The sequence below is a fragment of the Podarcis filfolensis genome (assembly GCF_964270895.1).
Source record: "Podarcis filfolensis genome assembly, chromosome: 10".
In the NCBI taxonomy this organism is placed as follows: Eukaryota; Metazoa; Chordata; class Lepidosauria; order Squamata; family Lacertidae; genus Podarcis; species Podarcis filfolensis.
In genome coordinates, this window is record NC_139612.1 from 9,153,602 (window position 1) to 9,177,933 (window position 24,332).

At 43.1% G+C, this 24,332-nt stretch overlaps 1 protein-coding gene across 3 annotated transcripts in view; it reads right to left on the reverse strand.

Moving 5' to 3' along the window:
* The window catches only part of CELSR1 (cadherin EGF LAG seven-pass G-type receptor 1), a 151,893-nt gene that overhangs the window by 43,404 nt on the left and 84,157 nt on the right, over nucleotides 1-24,332 (reverse strand). The window lies entirely within an intron of this gene.

Genomic DNA, 24,332 nt, shown 5'->3' on the forward strand with positions numbered 1-24,332 from the left:
AATACTTTTGGGAAAGATAAAATGACTAGCATAAGCTATTAGATACTTTTCCCAAAACAGCTCTGCCAAAGCAAAAACATTTAAGCAGTTTTTAAAATGAACCCCCACCCCAATGAATATAATTCACAGCTATCTCCTAGCCAACAGCCTGGAATTATGCTTGGGAGAAGAGGAGGAAGATTTCCAATAAAATTCTTAATTACTGTCTCCTTGATTGTGGACAACATCCCAAGCCAAAAAGCCCAATTGGGTCTACCAATAAGTTGTCTCTTGAGCTCACCAATGTTGCTGTAAAACTGCTATAGTCAGCCCTACAGAGAAGTTAAGACGATTGCTGGTGGCATGGAAGGGCAGTTCAACAGAAAGGAAGTATAATCTCAATGAATGGTTTACCAATCCCAAATTTGCTTGCTTCCTTGGGAGAAAATGCCACTGAGGCTCAATGACATAACAGGAACTGCAGGAAATGTATTACTGCACCATTATTATAAATGTTCAGTAAATGATTGATAACAAGGAATCCCCACAACTGGCCGAGTTCCAGATCAACACACTATCTGGTCATGGAATGGAGAGACACAGGTTCCTGTACATGGAGCTACAGCAAAATATTTAAATCACATTCACCACGGGACTGAGAATGTTAGAAAAACCCTTTTAGTAAAGCCTGGCTTCTACTCTCACCGCTAAGAATGCAAGAGAATTTTAAGTGCTATCATATCCACGTCTACCCAGAAGTAAATCCCAATATATTGGGTTATTCCTGCATTCCCTCAGGGTCTCTTCCAATTCTGCAATTCTATAGTCAGCGGGACTCATTTCCTAGCAGGTGTGCTAGAGTTTCAGGATATTGTTCATAATCCCGCATGTAAAGTCCTGTTGCTGTTGAAGACACTGGAGTTACTCAAATTAACAGGCATTAGCTAATATTAACCTGAAATAGTATTTACTGCTGCAATAATTAATGCATACAGAGCAATAAAATAACTACTGCTTGAATTACAATATAATTCATTTTAATCCTGACAATAAGTAAACATATTGCACAGATAATCAATGTCGTATATGATCTTGACGAAAGGCAAAAGACTAAAACTGTCATATTTAGGGATAAGCCGCTCCGAAAGGTTCACCACAGAATTTGTACTTTTCAGAAATTTCTCAAAAGCTGTTTCCTGATAGGAGACCATCCCAGTGTTTTCCATTTCCTCCTGTGTTTACGGTGACCACATCATTTGGCAGCTCTTCACACAAAGGGCTTGACATCTATCAGGTGACAGTAAGGCCTAGTTCTCACAAACAGAAGATGAGATAAATCTCTATGCCTGTGCAGCAACAAGTCATACTGCAGGTGAGGGCCTCAACTGCTGGAAAGTTCATCCATATAAAACAAAACAAAACTGCGCATAGAAACTAGACGTCAAGAAGAAAACAATTCTTTTTCCTGACATCTATGTGCAGTACAGGATATTACTGTGAGCATGTGTGGCAGGCAGGCAGGCAGGCTGGCCAGGTGGGCGGGTGACAGACCGTTCAATCATGTCAGCCTCGCATGCAGTACAGACTACAAGCAGTTCCACATCCTCATCTGCAGTTTGTGACAACATTTTCCAAATTCAGAGAGCAGTAGATGTAGTAACGTGTGCAACGTCAGCACCAAAAATGCGAGGAATTTCATATTCCACCTTAATATTTTCATACAAACACCAAACCTGGCATCAAAGTTCTACCAGGTATATAAAGGATGTTTTCCCCTCACAGATGTTGGCATTTAGACATGAAACAGTAGTTATGTCTGTGATGCTCGCAATCTTAATGCAGAGTTTACCAGTGTTCCTACTTTGGAGCAAACAGAATGAGGGTTTCTTTTATATTCAGTTGAGCTGAAGGTGTCCTCGCTGGCATAGGGTGCTTTCTTATCAGCTTAGGCTCTTGTGGTGGCTGCAATCTTTTCTGGAAAACAAGTGGTGTGTTCTCTGGAAACCTGTTTAAGCTGCTGTAATATGTTGCATATGATGAGGTTCTTGAAGATAGCTCAAAGTCAGTCCAAAACACAACATCCAAGATTTTGAGTGTACAGCTTGCTACTAGAAACATACTTCACTAGTTTGGCCAGATTTGCCTAAGTTTCCTTCCAAGCCCAGTTTGACGTCCTTATGTTAAACGTTAAACCTCTTTCATAGCTTGGGATCTGGGTTCCCCAAGGACCGCTATATTTCATGTCAACCTACCTCAATAATAAGTCTAATTCCAGCACTGCTGCTGTTGCTACCCATGTTTTATACCCCTAGCCCAGGGGCTCATCAGTTCCCACTGCCACACTATGCCTTGTTGTTTTCTAGCTCTTCCTTTACTCCTTTAGAGTTCTGGGATACCTGTACCACATTTCTTCTTGCCAAAAGCCAGCCCTGGTTCAAACTCACATTGTACTGCTTCTTATTTGGCTGTCCCAGAAACAATCTGGGAGACGCTGCAAAGAAAATTATTCTCCTACAAATGGCTTCTAGAGCAAAATTTTCTTTACCTGTGTATTAATTCATTAGGACATTGCGCTGTTCTGTGCCTTCTTATTAGTACCCTGAAAGTGAGTTTTCACACTACCTTCCATGCTGGTTACAGATACCTGAGTCAGTGCCGTAGCTATGGGCAGGCGGAGGCTAGCTGGGTTTTTTTTGCCCCAGATGAAGCCTCCAAAGGGGCACTATTGAGGCTCCCAGCCTGTGTGTGTGTGTGTGTATGCAACTGCATACATGGTGTGTGTGTGTGTGTGTGTGTGTGTGTGTGTGTGTGTCAAATTCGGCCTTTGTCCTGGGTGAAATAAAACCTAGTTTCACCTCTGCCTAAGGGCAGGTTTTGATTATCTCGCTGCCCTCTCCCTGCTAAAGTGGGGGTGGGAGCAGGCTCTGGAGACTGACATGAGCAGAAAGCTACCTGGAGCTGAAGAGGAGAGACAATGAACATCACCTCTTCTCCAGCTTCAATGTTTTGCTGAACCACAGGATTTGTTTTGGCCCTTCTGACTGCACTGAGCGAAAACAAAGGAAGAGGTGTAATAAGCTTGCAGCTCTTAGCTGCAACTCCCAGCTAGATAAACCTTGATCTGCTGTGCCTCTGCTTCCCATTCCAGCTTTGGGCTGGAACAGAAGGCAAAGGTTTCAGTTTTAGAGAGAGCCTTGAGTCCATTTTGCCCTGCAGAACCCTTCACACACCAGGTATGGTGGTAGAATGGGACTGTGCTTCCTGCTCCAGCTCTGAACTGTTGGGGACGACAGTTTGTTTTCTACTCCCATATCCAGCCTCAGCTCCATGAGCTGGAGAGTGCAGGACATTTCCCTCTCACATCATGCTGCATATCTGAGACATTTTGGGTTGGCTGGTCGACTCCTGCCTGAGTGCAAAATATATGGATATTCTAACTGTTGAATGAGTGGTCAAATTGCCTTCTTCTTCTTTTTAATACAGTCAAACCTCGGTTGTTGAACGTAATCTGTTCTGGAAGACCATTCTGAAATGTTTGACAGCCGAAAAACTGAAAACGGAAGCCTCAGTACAATAGGGAAACTCAAAACGGAAGCCACGTAGCACGTTCGGCTTCTGAAAATCATTTGAAAACAGGAGCAGTTATTTCCAGGTTTTCGGTGTTCGGGAGCCAAAATATTCCAAAATGGAGGTGTTTGGGAACCGAGGTTTGACTGTACAGTAAATGGAAGCAGCAACTGGAAAAAGATCACCCCTACATTCCATCTATTTTAAAACCAGAGACCAAAGATCTATAAAATACCCAGAGTTTTCAAAAGATGCAAAGCACATGCAAATTACAAAATGTAGTGTGAGCTTTGTACTGAGGGCACTTTAAATAAAAGGATGCTTCTATGCTTGCATGCCTTGGTCAGCGGTGGAGGTGAAGCATGTCAACTGTATAGTTTTACACTCTTCCCCCATTTCAAAGAGCCTAGATCTGATGGCTTTCAAATTCTTTTGCAAAAAAGTGTTCACTCTCCCGGGCTGACCCTATTAAGCCCCATGTTACCTGAAAGCCATCTTTCATTAGCTGGAAATTATGCCACAGCTTTGCATTCAGGGGTAAATGCTCAGCGTTGCACAGCCAAATTTACCAGCATGACTACTATTATTGTTAATGGGAGCTATTTAACAAAGTCTGTGCTTGTGGCATTGAAAACGTGCTTCTTGCTGCTTTCCTGCATACTGTTCATATGAAAATAGATTGCGATTAAGTCTTCAAAGGCCACATACTGTTGATGTAAGAGAAGAAAGAGGTGGGCAGGAATAATAAAAAAGAGGCTTAATTACTAATAATTGCCTTGAGGTGGCTCAATTTCTTTTCTTTTCTTTTTGTTTCGTTCCATTACTTAACAGCAGCAACAGTCAGGTGGCAGCCTGTGGGCAGCATCTGGAGGAAGCAGACAGCGGCCGTTTCCAATCAGATGGAATCAGTTCCTATCGGTTTCTGTGTGGCCAGAAGTCCTTCGGCTGCTGTGCTTACCCTACCCTCCTCTACACATCCAGTGGCTCATTTGCGGGCTCACAAACACTCTTCTTCCATTAAATCCATATAAGAATATATTACCATATCTTACAATATTACTATGTCTTATCTCTGAATAACACAGGATGGCTGCTGTAGTTCTGTGTCTGCTGTTAGACGGCAGAATGCCTCTGAATGCCTGTTACTGGGAAGCACTGGTTCCTCTGGCAGGCTTCCCCTGGCTCTCTGGCATGATCCAGTAAGCTCTTCTTATGTTAAGGGGTTAAAGAGAATGCCAAGGCACCCCTGCCCTTTGTGAGGATAACTTCCAACCAGCTTTAGTGAGGATTTCTTTTCTGTCCTTTTCAAGTCTGTACATACTTACCTGTGAATAGGAATGGAGCAGAAATTTGCTCAGTTCATATTTTAATGCAAACCTGCCTAATTTGCGCATGTGAACTGATATACTCCTCTGACACTATAAGCGAGAAACTGAGGTTTTGGCGGGATGAGCTGGCTTGGTTTGATGGGAGTTGGACATTGTGGAGGGCCACAGAGAACCATCTCATCCCCAATATTATCTAATGTCTACATGAAACTGCTGTGAGTGTTTCTGAGGATATTTGGAGAGCAGCGTCACTGGTATGCTGATGACACTTAGCTCTAAGACTGCAACTGGTACCCAGATGCAGTTATGGACTGGATAAGAGCCAAAAGGCTGAAACTGGATCCTGACAAGATGGAGGACCTGTGGATGAGCAGTTCTCTCAGGTCTTGGAACTGGGTGAAATACCAGTTCTGAACAGGGTTGCTCTCTGCCAGAACGATCAGGTGTGTTGTTTGGGAGTGCTCCTGAGTCTATTTTTGTCAGCTTTTCCTTGGCCGTCTCATCACATGGCAGCACAGCCTTTAGGTAGGATGAAGAAATTCAAAGCTGTGGCTGCCAAGAGGTGAGAGGACCATGAGAATGGGACCCAAATCACTTGTACTCCAAACTTTAGCATGTGGACCAGCTCTAAGAATGCCCCCCTCCCCGCGCACAAACAAATGATTATATTCCAGGGTCCTGGCTTTATTTAAAAGGGGGGGGGGGAATACATCTGTATGCCCTGATAAACACAGACACTAATCTTATGTTGTGAACATTTTACAAATGAGGATCTTTAAAATCCAGGAGATGTGGCCACTGTGTACATTGTATTATCCTTTAATCTTCAGATCTCATCTGTACGGTGTTTACCACAATGCCATCTGCATCATTCACAGATACTTAAGTGGCTATTTGATTGGATCAAGAATCTACTATAAGTGAACTGAGTTTGTTAGTCAGACTGAAATCCACCAAACTGGCAATGCTTCTGTTTTCCATCTTGACTTGAAAACAGAAAAGGCAGGGAGTTTTCTTTTTATCTTGTTCAGGAAGTTTTCAATCACATGTGGGTATTTATAATCCTGTCTTTTACACTTGGGACATTTAGCTAAGTCAAAAAATTCAGCCCTGTATTGGCTCACGAAGAGACTCACACAGCCAGTTTCCTTATGCTTGTAATATAGGGCAAGGTGGTAACTGAGGAGCATATACAGATGCATATAACTAGACTTCTGCCTTTCTATCTGTTCAGTTCCACAGCAACTGTTGCTACAACAACAGTTAATATACCCATAAGGATTGGGCAGTTAATCTTTATTTATTTAGCAATTATTTATTTATTCATTACATTTCTAGGCCATCCATCCACTAAGTCCTCTGGACGGTTTACAAACTTATTAAAAATACAAAATACAATTGGGGCGAGGGGGAATAAAAGCAGTATATATAACTACATAAAAATCAGCACAAAACAACAACAATGACCTCAAAGCCACCGTAAACACATACAGCATAAAATCAACACTAAACAGAGCAAAGGAAAAATAAATTAATGCAATAATTTAAAAAGCACAAAAATATAGAAGTTATGGATTGAAAAGGCCTGGGAAAATAAAAATGTCTTCACCTAAATTATCTAAAGATGTATACCTCAGTCCTGCAAGGAAGACCTGCCTTCTGCATATACAGCTAATATGGATACAGGCGACAACTGTTATGGGCACGTTCAATACGTGTGCAACTGTGCATGTGTGCATCACTGTAACCCGGAAGTAGCCAGAAAAGGGGGCTTAATGCGGGCAGGGCCATAATGGGCTTATGCATGCTCCACTGACACGTGTGGGGGTCAGGAATGTAACCCCTGTGGCAAAATGGTTGTTGTCTATACTCATTTGAGCCCCAGTGAAGAAGCAGGGTGTGTTCTTGATGCATATGGGAAAATTAGTTTTTATTTAATCATAATAAAAGAGTTAAAAACAAAACTTCAAAACAGTTAAGAGCAGATTAAAAACACACGGCTAAGCACAGTAGCTGGACCATAAAGTTGGACCATAAAGAAGGCTGATTGCCGAAGAATTAATGGTTTTGAATTATGGTGCTGGAGGAGACTCTTGAGAGTCCCATGGACTGCAAGAAGATCAAACCTATCCATTCTTAAGGAAATCAGCCCTGAGTGCTCACTGGAAGGACAGATCCTGAAGCTGAGGCTCCAATACTTTGGCCACCTCATGAGAAGAGAAGACTCCCTGGAAAAGACCCTGATGTTGAGAAAGATTGAGGGCACAAGGAGAAGGGGACGACAGAGGACGAGATGGTTGGACAGTGTTCTTGAAGCTACCAGCATGAGTCTGGCCAGACTGCGGGAGGCAGTGGAAGACAGGAGTGCCTGGCGTGCTCTGGTCCATGGGGTCACGAAGAGTCAGACACGACTAAACGACTAAACAACAACAACAAGTGTACCTATTTCAATTTAAACGTAAGTCTAAGGGCATCAAATCATGTCTACAGTAAAAGTAAAAGTAAACTTTAGCTATCTGATTATTTACTTGTTTATTAAAAACACTTCTAATCTGTTCTCCATCGTAAGGGCTCATATCTTATATCCACTGACTGAAGTCCAGAAGCTACTGAAATGCTTGGAAATCCTAATGGCTTTCCTAAGACAGCCAAGCAGGCAAGTATCTTCAAGACTGTTCTTTTGGAACACAAAGATTACACCAAAAATAGGTTGCACTAAAAAAAAAAGCACACAAAAACAAAGATACGAAAACACAGGGGAATGCCCTTGAAAATTAGATGAAACGAATATCATATCTGGAACAAGCTGGCCTAGTCTTCCAAAGAAATGGCATAATATGACCGTTTTACTGATTACACTACTTACAAATCCACACAGGCCTAGACACTCAGATATAATAAGCACATATAGTGTAAAATGAAGCTAGCAAGTTTGGCTCTAATTGTGCACACTATTAAGTTGCTTAATTCTCGTTGAGTTCAATGTGATTAAGCTGACTGTGTCCATAACTACAGGTCCAGTTCAGATGAGCCAGAACAAGCCCCAGACTCATAAGGGTAGCTGTAGTTTGGGACAAACAAGAACAAACACGATGGGGAAGAGTGGGAGAGCCTGAACTTTGCAGCATCTCACGGTTTGGTGTTATGTCTGAACAGGGATTTCTGATGCTAGTTGTTCTTGTTGTCGCTGTTAAACCAAACCACCCTCAGTCAAGCAGATATAACCAATAAAGACAAACAATGAGCAAAACTTTTTTTAAAAAAGTCACACATTTTTGTAAGTCATGCCAAATTTTAGGGGCTCACTAATCAGTAGTAAATCATTCACTCACTGTTTTGAATGGTTAAAGGTTAAAGAAAATCTGTTTCCTACTGACTTTTGAAAAGCTAAATGAATATTTTCTTTTCATACAGTTGTGCAGCCAGATGGGGGAAGAGCAGCAGAAGTAGTTGCGATTAAAAAGTATCATGTTCACAGTAGTCCATATTTTTTCCCCTTGCAGCAATTAGTAGAAAACAGAGGAACCAGTAATGCAGTCTGCAGGAGAGGTGCTGGAAGCCGAGGGTGCATTTTTAGTTCAAACATGTTCAATCTCATTAGGCAGATTGCCAGATTCAGAAAACCCTTTCATTAACCTACTGGTCTGAGCCCAAAAGACTAATGTATGAAACTGGGGGTAGGGGGGTTGGGGAGATTCGGATTCTCAGGCGATACTTCACTGGTTCAGTGGTCAGAAATCTCATTAACTGCTTTGCTACGGACACGTTTTCAACTGAGCACAGCTATCAGAGCCAAACCCGGGTGAAAAATTAAACAAACGGGAAACAAATAAAGCCGCAGGAACTGAATAGGGCACATTTGCAACCTTAGGGGAAGAAGCCGGTGAACACCAGACAAGCTTTTATGCCTTTAAGTGTGGGTTTGTAGCCTGTGAGGATTGGAGGAGTCAATTAGAGGCAACTGAAAATTAGGAGGCATCAAGGCTTGCATTCAGTAAGGTGCCCTACCTCAGCTTCAGGGTAGTGGGGAGAAGGGGAAAGAGTGTTAAGAATATTTGAAAGCAGACAGGCAAAAGAGCAGGGAACCCACCACGTATTTCAACAGGAGGACACATTCCTGCTGATCACCAAAGGTATAAATGAATCCTGAGCACAAACACTTTCCTCCTTTGAAGTGTCTCATTGGCTCCCCTCCCCTTCCATGTTCATTAAAGAGACAGGGCTTTGTGCATGCTTGTTTTCGAGTATAAAGAATGCACACCCATAATGACACTTTCCACTGAACGAGCCAAGGGCTTCACAGACCTAGGAAAGCACTTCACCATTTCCTTTCTCTAAGAAAACCTAGGGCTTCTGTTTTCCAGGTTTTTCTTTCTAATTAGTTCAAAGGAAACACCCAAAGTCCTAAATGATAAACTCTATACAACTTTGTTTGTGTATGCATAGCTGAAGATGCACCTCTTTGCCCTGAACTTTGACACTATATCTATATCTATATGGGCCCGCCCTATTATTGGGACTGTAACTCATTTTAATCTGTTTTTATTGCTGCGTTTTAAATTAATAGAACTACAGAATCATAGAGTTGGAAGGGACCTCAAGGGCCATCTATTCCAATCCCTGCCATGCAGAAATCACGGCTAAAGAATTCCTGACACATGGCCACCCAGCCTCTGTCATGGTCATGTGACATGGCAATTAAATAGCTGCTTGGGCAGATGGCCACTGAACTCACTGCGCGGCTAGAGCTGTTTTTATTTATTTATTTATTTACGGCTATTAGCCCATAAAATATGTACAAACATAAAAACACAGGGACATAAAAACAGATATATCCGACAACAGGAGGTGAACACCACGATGCAAGGGTGGGTCATTGAGCAGAGCCAAGTGACAGCTTGGGGCCAGGAGAGCTCCAAGGGACAGATCACAGAAAAGGAAAACTGAAGACGAACTCCGACATGCACTCTCATCATAACAGTTCGATTAGTTTTGATGTTGTTGTTGGTTTTTGGTGGTTTGCGGCTAGAGCTGACTCTCAAGTCATGTGGATCTTCATAGTCTTCAGAGATGCTTCCCCCCCCTAATCTTTAAATGCTTCTCTCTCCTTAGAGATCCCTCCAGAGTCTCCAGGTACACTGTTGATGCAGCTAAACATTCAACACTAAGAAAGCACTATTTTTCAGTTCTCTTTGTCTTCCACAGACAGATGTGAAATTCTTTAAAGAGCTTCTGAGTTCCTGAAGCTTACAGTGTGATTAAATGCAGATAAGGGTGCACTTCAAAGTCCTTACAGCGAATTCCTAAGGTGCCAGCTGAATGACTATATGGAGCAGTGTGCCATGCTAAATCCTTGCTCCCATTAAATGGATTATAGAAAAATGCCCATCATTACCATTTTTAAAAAAATGTTTTGAATTAAAATAGAAAACTAATGCTGAAAGTCTGCAGCCAACGAATTGACTGACTTATTCACAGTGAAATTCACAGGCTCATACCTAAACACTTTCTTATGCACCCTTACTGCTCACTTGGGCTTGCCAGGTCACAATGCTAGAGCAATAGTAGAATCTCCACTGACAGAATTCCCCTCCTATTCATCTCCTATAGGTGCAGCCCTTCTGGCAGGGAAATCCCAGGAGTACTAGACTGAACACTCCTATTATCCTTGGCTCATCTGCTCCTTCTTCACAGCCTTCCAAAGTTCTCTAATTTGTTCACTTCCTGTCCATTGGCAGGACTTCCTGTCCTCGGTCCCAAGTGAAGTTTGGCTCCATTTCCTTTCATGCCTCCTTTTTTTTTAGCTCCTTTTCTCCACCATCAACTGTTCCAGCTGGTCCCTGCTTTTCAGCTGACTGCTTTCCTGGTCTCACTGGCTAGATAGTCTGTCCCTCAACCAGTCTCCCAACCTCTACATATATAGATCATATAGTCTTGCTTGAGCTTGAGCCTGAGCATAAAGGTAAGGGACCCCTGACCATTAGGTCCAGTCGTGGCCGACTCTCGGGTTGCAGCACTCATCTCGCTTTATTGGCCGAGGAAGCCGGCGTACAGCTTCCGGGTCATGTGGCCAGCATGACTAATCCGCTTCTGGTGAACCAGAGCAGTGCACGGAAATGCCGTTTACCTGCCCACTGGAGCGGTACCTATTTATCTACTTGCACTTTGACGTGCTTTCAAACTGCTAGGTTGGCAGGAGCAGAGACCGAGCAACGGGAGCTCACCCCGTCGTGGGGATTCGAACCACCGACCTTCTGATCAGCAAGTCCTAGGCTCCTCACTGGCCCTTCTTGCTTCTCCTCCCTGTTTCCTCTGGCCCTCCCCTCCCCCCCTTTTCTCTGGTTTCTCTTTCCAACCTTCATTTCTCTATGTGCCACTTTCCCACTGGGCTCCCCATCCCTTCACTCCCCCACCTCCTTTCCCCTTTTTCCAGTCCTCAAACTGGTTCACAAAGCATCTTTCATCATTAGAACCTATGAGAGGTTTCAATCCCAAGCAAACTGACCACTTTTTCTTCACGCTGTATTACAGCTGTACTATAAAATGCTGTACTACAAATACAGAATTCGTCTGACAGATTTATTCTATGAGCATTCAGATCAGGTCAGCCAATCAGTGTCAGAGGCTTCACCTCCATCAATACAGTACAATATAGATTACTATATGGTATCCATGACATACTGTAATCTATTGTGTGTGCTTGATTAGCAGACTAGTGGGTAAAAAAGGAATGAGTGAAGAAAGAAGATAACTGGATGTGTGTAATCTACAGTCCTGTGCAGCAACTCAAAGTGTTTGTTTTTAGAGGTGTGGCACAGATTGTGACTGCACCAACTGGTCTTTGCCCATGGAGGACATATGAGCATATTGCTCTATGGGCATAGGGCTCAACCATGCAATCAGCATATCCAATTCTTCTAGCAGACAAATAATGTACCGTATTGGCCTGAATATAAGCCTCACTCCCCCCCCCCCCAATTCCAACCATGAAAAGTTAAAATGTGGCTTAAATTCACGACCTTACAAAAATGGGCTTTTACAATATTGCTGCTGAAACAGACATACGTTAAAATGGAACGAAAAAAAGTTTTATTGACGATTTGCGAGCTTGAGACTCATCTTTTGCCATTTACGGGTGTGAGTGCCTGCAGAATTGTAGCAACTGAGTAGCGATTTGCGATTTTAGTGATTGTATGGCAACTTTTGCGGTCTTGCAAGATCAAAGGCTTAAATTGGCTCGGAGTTACAATTCTACCAACCCGCAGCGATTTTCAGCCTGTAACCCAGTTTTAAGGGAGTGGCTTATATTCGGGTATTGTCTTTTCTTCTCTCCCCCCGCCCCAATTGTAAAGGTGCAGCTTATTTGCGGGTGAGGCTTATATTCGGGTCAATATGGTAGTTGGCATCTACACACACAAACCACTATGCAGAAGTCCCAATGTGTGAAGTGGATTGAAAGGGGTGGATAAAGTCAGCTAGTACATTCACAATCTCCAGTGAGTAGACTTGGAACTTCTGAACTGGGCTTACAAAACAAACGGATAATAATCCATGACTTAATACACATTGATATGTGTCTGTCTTTTCCCTTATAAAAAATGCCAGATCATGAGACCATAAATTCCACTTATCAAATTGCCAGATCACAGAGGCTGGGTGAAGATCTGCATTAGACACAGGCTAACTGCAGAGCCATGCGGATGTTCTGGAGAAGAGGCAAATAAAATAGTTTCAGTTTTTAGTACTATTTGTCAACGGCAAGTTGTGACTTTACACATGTCACACAATGATGGCAGATTATAGATAATGCCATGTTGATTTAGGTAGGACATTCAACTCTTGTTCAAATACGCAGGCAGAAGAATTGACAATGAGAGAGCTTCCAAGAGCTCTGCAAGGTCATGCAATGATCATGACTGACAATGGAATTTGGTCCATGTTCCACAACCAGGCCTGTAGGGATTGATGCAGGGGCAGCCTTAAGGGAAGTGGGCAGACAAAGTAGAGTATATTGTGCATGCAAAATTTCAATATTATGATGAGGAATTCAAAACATCAGTCTTGGTTACAAAAAAGAAAGAAAACCTGTGTCGTGCTAACTTATGGCAATGAGTCCTGTGTGAATGGATGTTGCAGCAGTATAGTCATCTAAAAGAGTCCAGGTACCACTCTCTTCTTTCATCCCTATCTCTTGTCTAGTTCAGGAAGAATTGATATCATGAATCAATACCATGAAGCATTATGGAAAGGGAAGGGAAGTCTCACCCACCACTGGCATATTGCAAAATATGGGTTTATTTTTTGTATAATTCCACTTTGTTTGAAAAAAATTCTCTTCCTTTTTCTAATTGCAAAGTCTTTGATCAGATCCTCAAAACTAATCTTAGGTAACATATCTGCTTCTATACTTAGTAGAGATAAGGCATCCAGCCTGCCTTGTTGCACAGTTTTTCTGCTGGGATTTTTAAAAATATACTTCAACTGAGAAAATGAATGCTCAGCTGAGAAATTTGTGGCCATTGGTGTTAAAAACCTGGGAATGGAAAATTTCTGTGGTCCCCCCCCCCCCCGCCCTAAACATATGCTTAATGGTTAATCCAGCCCCCCCTGAAGGATATAGGAGGGCCTCAGATTCCTGGCCCTGATCACAGTGATGATTTCATCACTATGTGCCAGGGAGAGCGAGTTTACCTATCCCTAAATTCTCTGCATTGTAGTTGCGACAAGATGTCTGCATATGCTATTTTTTAAAAAATACTGTAATGGCACAGGCAAGGTCTGCAACTAACAACACGAATAAATATTCATTCCATCAACTGTAGACTGGGGCAGATTTTCCTCAAGTATAAAGTACAATGTTTTGCTGATGCAGCAAACTGCATTCAAAACCCTCCCTGAGCCAACTGTAAGGCTGACCAGCTAGCATATCATTAACGCAGGCAAAAAAAACTTGAGGCACTTGAGTGTGAGAGCAAATTAAACATGCAAGCCCCCTGCCAGACCAAATGCATTGTGTACGATGAGCCAACAAATTTGTATCACTTGAGATGCGTTTGAGCTTTGTGTAACTGAACAGTTCGCTCCAAATTCTTCGGCAAAGCAAAAGCTTTAGCCCAGGAGTCAGCAAACTTTTTCAGCAGGGGGCCAGTCCACTGTCCCTCAGACCTTGTGGGGGGGCCGGACTAATTTTTTTTTTTGGGGGGGGGGGTGGAAATGAACGAATTCCTATGCCCCACAAATACCCCAGAGATGCATTTTAAATAAAAATCACACCTTATACTCATGTAAAAACACACTGATTCCCAGACTGTCTGTGGGCCAGATTAAGAAGACAGTTGGGTCACATCCAGCCCAACTAGTTTGCCTACCCATGCCTTAGCCTTTCACAAAGAAGGGCCCCTCTCTTACAGTTTTGAACTTTGTCAAAGGCTTGGAAAGTTTAGGTCTCGTAAACCATCCCTGTTTGAAAGCCATAGAAACACGGGCGGTGGTGGGGAATCAAGTCTGTTACAAAGAAAGCTGATTTTTCTCCACCGCCAGCTGCCCTGCTGGATTACAGCTCACTTGACTAGTGGGTGATAATGTAAAATATCCTGCCACATATTAACTGCCACTAACAAAGAAATGTTTTGAAGTAAGATTTCTCCCTGGTGGGAGACTGTTACAATTTTTCTGCTTATGCATGGTTTGATAAAGTATGTGATCAAATGATTCTATTCAGTCGGCTTGTGAATATTCTTGGTCTCTCCCTGTTCCATACAATTCTCAGAACCTATGACGTTAGGCATCTGTCATCCTTTGCTCATTTTGAGCACCTGCTAGCTCCTCCTAATACAGGCCGTAGATGAGCAGCCTAGGAATAAAGGGAATCTACTTCCTGGCTTGCAAACAAGGAAGAAGGAGCTTCCTGGAGATGAAGACTGCTGGGATTGTCAGACTCCCCAAGCCCTTTCACAGATGCTGTTTGCACCGATTCTGTTTGTATCCTCTGGCACCTATTTTGAAACTCTGCATATTTCCAAAATCCTGCAGGTCCGAAGTGAAGTTATTCCAACGTTAAAACGACCACACGGGTATGCTTACATATTAATAGCTGGTATTCACAAAGATTCATAGATGTACATATGCATGTAAAATCTTAGTATTTTATTAGATGCAAACTTTAGAATATTGTTGAGCAATCCATCCAGAAACCCAATATGGGCAAATTTTCTATGACAGTTCCAATAACTTTCTCCAAGGGAGAAGGCAGGCATACAAGTCTCTGTTTACTCCCCCCCCCCCCATTTATTCACTTGCTGCTGCCTTTTCTACCTAATCCTTCTTAGGAGAGCTCCTTGCTGGTGGCTTTCCATCTCAGGCACCCAGTTGCAGGATGCTTTCTTAATTTTCTCCAGGTGGAGTTGAAGCAGGTTGAGACGGTGGTGGAAAGGGAGGGAATGGACTGAACAACATTTGATTTGTCAAAATGCTTGTCTGTCACTTCAAGCCGTGAAGATGAGCAGGCAGCACATCTGAAGAATGTGCTGTGATCACCCTCTATAGTGAGCAACCTTTGTAATATTTATGTCTGTCTCCTTATTACGTAATATTATTCATAGGAATATATATACATAGCCCCATCATAACAAGATTCTGTAACTGCACAAGCATTAGGATCAAAGCAAAGATCTTTTAGCTGCATAAGCACTAGAGTATGTGTTGCTACAGGTAGCAATTAATTGTTAGGGAATTTATTTATTTATTGCCCTTTCTACTGATGGTGGCAAACACAATGTTGTGCTAGCCTTCCAGGGGTGCTGGGCTGAAAGAGTGAACATATGGGGCAGTTGTTGATCCCACAACCCTATTCTGAACCCCTGTGCAGTAGCATCAGTGAGCACCTATACACAACACTGGGTGAACAATCACCAGCACAGTATCTCTGAAGTAGTGGGGGGCAGATTGGAATCATATAGGCCCTCTGATATTAAAGAGTTAATTTATAAGACTGGGCCTTTAGGAATCTCTTTACAATAATCAGATGTGCGTGAACCCATCTGCTACCAGTTTGAAAGAAAACCACTACACAGCAGGCCTGCACAGTGATATATAATACTGTTATTTTGAATTACCATCCCATTTACCGTATTTTTCGTCCCATAGGACGCTCCGTCCCATAGGACGCACCTAGTTTTTTTGGGAGGGAAATAAAGGAAAAAATTTTTCCTTTATTTTCCCCCCCAAAAAGCAGGTTGGAGAAACCGAACCAGGTCGAGGAACAGCGGGATGGCGGCGCTGCGCCTCCCTGCTGTCCCCCGAGCTTGTGGGGCTGGCCGATGTCTGCCCAGCGCGAGGGGCGCTCTGCTTCAGGGCGCCCCGCCTGCCGGGCGGCAGGCTGCTATCCGCAGCGTGGGGAGCTCTGCGGGGAACTCCTGCAGGGCTCCCCACGCTGCGGATATATGCCCGGTGCGAGGGGCGCTCTGCTTCAGGGCGCCCCGCCCACCGGGCGGCAGGCTGCTATCCGCAGCATGGGGAGCCCTGCGGGGAACTCCTGCAGGGCTGCCTAGGTTGCGGATGTGTTCCCGATGCGCCGGGCGCTCTGCTTTCAGGGCGCCCGACGCTCCGGGAAGCAGGCTGCCATCCGCAGCCTAGACATCCCTGCGGGACCTCCCACAGGGCTGCCTAGGCTGTGGATGTGTTCCCGAAGCGCCGGGCGCCCTGAAAGCAGAGCGCCCCTCGCGCTGGGCAGACATCGGCCAGCCCCACAAGCTCGGGGGACAGCAGGGAGGCGCAGCGCTGCCATCCGGGAAGCAGGCTGCTATCCGCAGCCTAGACATCCCTGCGGGACCTCCCACAGGGCTGCCTAGGCTGCGGATGTGTTCCCGAAGCGCCGGGCGCTCTGCTTTCAGGGCGCCCGACGCTCCGGGAAGCAGGCTGCCATCCGCAGCCTAGACATCCCTGCGGGACCTCCCACAGGGCTGCCTAGGCTGTGGATGTGTTCCCGGAGCGCCGGGCGCCCTGAAAGCAGAGCGCCCGACGCTCCGGGAAGCAGGCTGCTATCCGCAGCCTAGACATCCCTGCGGGACCTCCCACAGGGCTGCCTAGGCTGCGGATGTGTTCCCGAAGCGCCGGGCGCTCTGCTTTCAGGGCGCCCGACGCTCCGGGAAGCAGGCTGCTATCCGCAGCCTAGACATCCCTGCGGGACCTCCCACAGGGCTGCCTAGGCTGCGGATGTGTTCCCGAAGCGCCAGGCACTCTGCTTTCAGGGCGCCCGACGCTCCGGGAAGCAGGCTGCTATCCGCAGCCTAGACATCCCTGCGGGACCTCCCACAGGGCTGCCTAGGCTGTGGATGTATTCCCGAAGCGCCGGGCGCTCTGCTTTCAGGGCGCCCGACGCTCCGGGAAGCAGGCTGCTGTCCGCAGCCTAGATATCCCTGCGGGACCTCCCGCAGGGCTGCCTAGGCTGCGGATGTGTTCCCGAAGCGCCGGGCGCTCTGCTTTCAACGCGCCCGGCGCTCCGGGAAGCAGGCTACTATCCGCAGCCTAGACAGCCCTGCGGGAACTCCCGCAGGGCTGCCTAAGCTGCGGATGTCTTCCTGAAGCCTGGAGAGTGAGAGGGGTCGGTCCTCACTGACCCCTCTCGCTCTCCAAGCTTCAGCGAAAGCCTGCATTCGCCCCATAGGACGCACCCAGATTTCCCCTTAATTTTTGGAGGGGAAAAGTGCGTCCTATAGGGCGAAAAATACGGTACATACCAATTTACCAAGCACAAGTTTTCAAACAGCTGAAATATCCAATTTATAGACCATGTTTATGACAGAAAACATTAACAAAGTTATAAAGTTCACATCCACATTCAATTCACACTCTGAAACAGATGTTATTTTCAGTCACAGCCTTGTTACAATAATCTTCTCCAATGATACTGTTTATGCAGATAATCCTTCTCAATCCTTTAATGAATTAGTTCTGAAGGCACTGGGACTAATATCTTTGATTCTATCTCTCTGACTACGATCTCTGTTGGTGACAATTGCACCACAAATTGTGAAAATAATTGCGTGTGGAATTTCAGCGAATCCTCATTTCAGATGTCATCCATAACTTTGTTATATGCTGCTGCTCCAGCCATCTATGTCCCAGCACCATCAAATGATGTCATCAGCTGACCAAGACATAGGGATCAAGACAAGCAGGTGGAAAGTACCTTTATGGCTGCCTAGTCTTGAAATGTTCTTGAAGCACTACAGAATGAAGTTACAGACAGGCATCTGACACACTGCTGTATAACAAATGGAAGACACATACCTTGTGTTCTCTAATAATCTGCTAATGTCTACGGCTATAACTCTAAGCATATTAACCAGGAAGTAAATCTCACTGAACTCAGCAATACATATTTCTGACTAGATAAATACATTTTTGATTAGTTTGTAAGATCTAAACTGGCAATCAAATTCCCAAGCTCTAAGAAATGGAGTTGGGTAGTTTGTGGGCAAAATATTTTCATCAAGGAATGGCTAAAAGTGAAACCCAATAATGGTTTTAGTTATTCTGTGGATATTCAGCTGCAGCTACAAATGGAGGAATTATAATTCAGTGGTAGAACACATGTTATGGATGCCAATCAGACAGTTCTGAGAGGTATAAGGCAGCTTCCTATATTGTCACCATGCCCCACACTCTTATTGATCAGCAAATAAAATGAGGACAGAACAGCTATACTACAGCTACATCATACAAAGATCCATTCACTGTTCAACTAGATTATACCTAATTAGGATAACCCTGTCCTTTAATGTTATAACAACATGTCACAAAATTGTTAGATTTGATTAGGTGCACACTATGTTTAATTCCTTACCGATATAATACAAGTGCATGATTTTATCTGCATTCTGTAGATTGCCTTGAATTTTATCTGTTTTAAAAGGCATACAGATGAATTGAGCTAGAATTTGATTCACTTTCTTAGTAGTTTTGATTTCTGACTGTGCCATCTACATTGTGCTGTGCTTGGGCGTGTGGCATCATGTCTGCACAATATTGTATAATAACAGGATGCTTCTAAGCACATGCAATAGGTGTATATCTGAGATGAACAGAATGTGTTCTGTGAGCTCCATCCAGATATAAAAAAATATATTTTAAGACTTGGCACCTATCAATTGATAGATGATTAAGCTTATATACCTTTAATACTTGTGTAGAAAGGAAAATACTAGCAGTTGCGTGTTATCTAAGGGCTGTGACGGTGGTTGAAATTCTTTCTACCCAGGTACTGTAGACTCAGAATCCTTATACTAGACTCAGTCTGGCAAGCCGTTAAGACACATCAACAGTCAGCATTCTTGCATGCACACATGTTCTCTCTAGGAATCTAGAGAGACAGGGAATCACAATGATTCATTGCTTTGGCTATTTTGCATCCTTTGCAAAGAGGATGAAGTTTCCACCTCAGCCATCCCCTGGGATTGTGACATATACCCGACCTTTACCTTTATTGTAAAGGTAACTGTTGCCACCACACTTAAGACTTTGAATGTTCATTCCTCCAGTTTACAGGTTTTGGGAAGGGAGAACAAAAAAGTTCTTGCTATGTATTGCCACAGTAGAACATGCTCCTCCTTAACCTCTTCTGGGGAAATGGCTAGACTGAATTGCCAGTGAGGGGCTGGTGTACAGCTGCAGTGTTTGTTTCATGATAACTTGTGTAAGTCACCACTATGGACACCTTCTGGAAAGAGCTCACTGCTCCTAAAAAGGGCTTTCAGTAAAAGTGGCCTAGCTGTATGGATTATTCTGACTGCTGGCTTTTATTTCCTTGTAAGCTGGGCACATTACTACACATTGTGTAGTGAAGGTGTGGCTGGCCACAGATCTCTCTTCAACTACACATTTCCATATGGATCCTATTAGATTGTGATTATTATTTTTTTCATCCATTAGGCAAACTGATAATCTAAACTATCTGGAATAAAAGGTGTTTAGGTTCTACACTGGTCGATGACTTTTCAACAAATTAAAGGTATATTAATTCCAAAACACAAATATCATTGCTATTAATAACTCAGAAATCAATTCTAACTGGCACATTCTCAGATTGCAATCTAAATAATTACCCTGGTATTTACCTATGACGTTAGATAGAATTGTTTTCTAGAGGATAACAGTGAGATAACTAGGGACTGGTATACAGTGGAGCAAATGATAATCTCAGAGGTACAGTATGACTGTGGTCACATAACAGGTGACTGCTATCATCATGCAAAACCTGTTTTCCAGAAGGAAGTGAGATAATCTATCTTTCAGCTGCAGAGGCAGCCAGGGCTGCAGGATATGTTATGTTACCACAAATGGATCTTGCATTTGTTGACTGGAGATTGCAGAGGTGTATTTTTTTATATATGCTTTGCTCAAAACAAATTGCCCAATCAGCCTGTCAAGGCTGCTTTACATACCTACCAATGGAAAAACAAGCTGCAGAATTCTGTTGACTGTTACACAGCATGTTAGGATTTAAGAGGCTACTCTCTAATTTTCATTAAGTGTATGCAATTGTTAGTATTTGTTCAAATTGTGTAATTTGCTTTGGCATTCCCATGAAAAAGACATGCTCAATTTAATTTTGGATAAAGCTTCACTTTGTATTAAAGAAAAGATAATTTAGTTGGTAGATTAAAGATAACATGATTCACAGCAAGGGGATTTGGAAGCACATCAAAGATTTTAATTTTAAAAACTCCTGCTCCACAAAAATCAGTCAAAGTCCTGTTTTCCTTTCAAGACTCATTGCAGGTGGTGTAATAAGTTAAAGATACCTGTGAAGCCTTGAAACTTTACAACATAATTCATCCAAAGTGGAAACACCGGAATTTAGATGCACTAAGTAAGGGAATGAAATTCTTCCAAGTTTTAAGGAGGGGCATTTGTGATTAAGGGATCTTTGTAGCAATTGTGTCTCATTTGCCTCAAATGTTAAGAAAACAACAAAATGTTACATTTGCCTATTTCTATCATCATGAATTACCGGTATATCTATCAATTTTTTCAAATAGTATAGTAAAAATGAGATTGATACTGGTGGTTTCCTGGTGGTCACCTGTCTATTTGACTGATCTAAGAATAAAGCTCTTTTAAAAAACTCTCTCGTTATGTATATATTTGTGTGTGTGTGATACACACACATATATACAGTATGCAGAACTTGAAGAGATGCTAGCTATTACAAGTGTTTCAGAGAGAAGGCCATGTAAAGAGATCAGCATATAGATTAATGCAAATATGTTTAGGGAGCAAGAGAACTTTGTCTTGCCTTGGTTGCTAACACTGGCTAAACAACATAGTATTGAACCATTTTAGTGGAACAGAGATGAAATATACAGGAAGAACAACGCTAAAACAGAAATCCAGAATGGTAAGGTAATAGATTTGCTGGGGGAGGAAGAAGAAAGCAATAGAGAGACCTAGAAATAATGCAGATATGAAATTAATAGAAAAGCTGCCTTACTTTCAAACCTGCTCTATTTATGCAGATTAAGTAGAGCAATACACTGGAGTTATTATGACGTGTCTGAGTTGTATCAAGTTTAGACATAACATCCATTTATCTTGGCACAGCCCATAATCCCTAAATTATCTATGTCTTAGCAAACCCCTCATAGTGCTTTTTAAAATCTTAGTCCTCCTTAAAACAAGAGTCTGCCAATGAATTGCCTCCAAACACAGACCACTGGAGGCAAAAGTGCTGTTCTCTGCCTCAGTCACACAAGGGAAGGAATCCTGACGAGAAAAGGGGAGCAGAAGGCAGGGCTGTGGCTTAGCCTTGCTTAAATCACCCACCCAGCAGAGGCTAGTGCGCACTGCATGTGTGCCAACAGTACACCAAAAGGCCACTAGAGCTTCTGTAGCCTCAGAGAGGACCAGAAGCTTCCTCTACTGTTTCTAGTAAGATTCAATAGGCAGTTGCTTCAATGCAATAATTCTGTAGCATCATCCTAACAATCTTTCAGAAAGATCCACCATGAACAAGCTTTCTTCAGATGCCACCATTTGAGGTACGGAGGATGACTATTTGCTGGTGGGATCACCAACTGTGGAATGTCTTCCCCAGATGAGCTTACTAGGCACCAACCTCGATGTTACTTCAGTGCCAGGAAAATGATTTTTTATTTTATTTCCCCTGACTTTTTCATCCTCTGAAAATTGCCTTTGTTTGCTTGTTTGTTTTTATTTTGCAGACTACTTTCATATAGTGGTGTTCTAATGCTTCTGTTTTAATCTGTTTTACTGCAATTTTAACTTCATGTACATAAGCTGTTGCAGGGTGAGGAATTAAGTAAATAAAAGCTAGACATCTGCCTGGCATGTGACTGTGATCTGATCCTGAGACTGCTTGCACCAATTTTGTTCCCAAAGCAGCTTATTAATTTACTTGAGCTCAGAGAGGCAGAATCTGGTTTTTAGAATAGGTGCAAAATTAGCTTGTACACAAAATTTGCAAAGCATTTTCCCACCTATTTTCAAACATGAATAATTATACTGCTAGAAGACATCTGTCACTTGGGGGTGGGGAGAGCAAAAGAATCATGAAAATGAGACAAAGGTTTATTTTTAACCAGTGTGTGGGATCACTTTCCTTTTTAAAGAATACCCTGGAGCTGTCTCAAGTCCTTATCTTCTTGGCAGCTGCTAAGAATTCTAAACCAACAACCAAGCTAAGAAATCCAGACTTCAGCTGATATATGCTCCTTTTCCCAGGCTTCTTGGCCAATGGGCAGGAATGGCTTCAGCAAAAAAACTACGAATTACTCTATCATCTGTCGTTTTATCAGCTTTCTATTAAAGCTACTTTCCGAAATAACACCCAAACGCAGAGTGTTTCTTCAGATTGTAAGGAAATTTATCACGGGGTCCGAGCACACAGATGAAACAAGCTGCAAATATTTGTAATTGTATGGCAGGGAAGCAAAATAAGCAAAATAAGACTGAAAACAAAAATACACGCAGGAATGGGTAAGTTTCCTTCATAAAAGAACTTAAAGCAGGCTGAAACAGTGGAATTGCTCATTTTGTTCACACGCTAAACCATGGCTGAGGGTTACCAGAATGAGCAGCAGTGAGCCCTAGGCTTTATGTGCAGCTGCAAGGACCAATTTGGAAGCCTTTGCTTGCATTTTTGCTTAACCACAGCTTGTTGTGAAGTCCAAAGCCAGACAAACCGTAGTTCATATGGTTTGTTGAAGCAAGCCAACTTCAAACCATGGGGTATGAAGGCGGGTGGTTCCAACAAACCATAGTTAAGATTGCTTCAGTCACAGAAGCGGTCCAGCCATCCATTTGGAGCCAATATGTGGAGACTTCATGAAAATCCTGAATCTCCATAGTCAAGCTATAATATGATTTTCAATGACACAGCATCCTTATTGATATAATTCTTTTGTCTTCTTTTCATCATCCTGTATACAGTGGTACCTCGGGTTACTTATACTTCAGGTTACATACGCTTCAGGTTACAGACTCCGCTAACCCAGAAATAGTACCTCGGGTTAAGAACTTTGCTTCAGGATGAGAACAGAAATTGTGCTCCAGCGGTGCGGCAGCAGCAGGAGGCCCCATTAGCTAAAGTGGTGCTTCAGCTTAAGAACAGTTTCAGGTTAAGAACGGACCTCCAGAACGAATTAGGTAATTAACCTGAGGTACCACTGTACCACTAAACAGCAACTAGTTTACACAGAAGGCTGCTTTGAGAATGGACGCAGAGTCAGAAGGCCAAGACTCCTACGTCCTCATAAGAGGACTACTAACAAATCAGGATGCTACATATGCTACTCAATTGACCCACCTCTTTTCTTCATGGTTTGGCAACTGGCGAGAGTAAGAAAGAGTCTATCAGGGAACTGAATTTGTCTGAGGTAAGTTTTCATCTACTGACTCCTGCTATGTGGTTTAAACATGAGAACCCTCTATATATAATCCAAATTGTTTTGGCTACAGAAGCAGACCAGGTAACCATTTGGAGCAGCACAATTCAATGGGAAATGCATGTCCAATCTCTCCTTGGCTTTGGTACAGTTAGCTCTCCATGTGTATTGAGACTCTGCTGTGTTTCAGAATTCTCTCGGACAACTAGGGAAATCCTGAGGTCCTCTTTTAGTTTGTATCAGAGTGTCTTGTCACTGCAGTTGTCACTCTGCCCCACCCTACCCCATCCTGCCTTAAGTGCCAACCAAACCATGAGACACCCCTGAACATTATAATACCTGAAACATTTGAAAACCCAGAGACCTGCAATACATTTACAAGCTTATCATGTGATGAAAAAAATCCTACTCTCATCATTTTGCTTCCTAAGCTTAGAAAGACAATGCATTGTGTACCATTAAAGTGCTAATTAATCAATCAGCAATTGTATGAATATATCCTCCATCTCATCAAGAAGCAACTATATTCCTCATAAAGTTCCCAAGCAGAAAT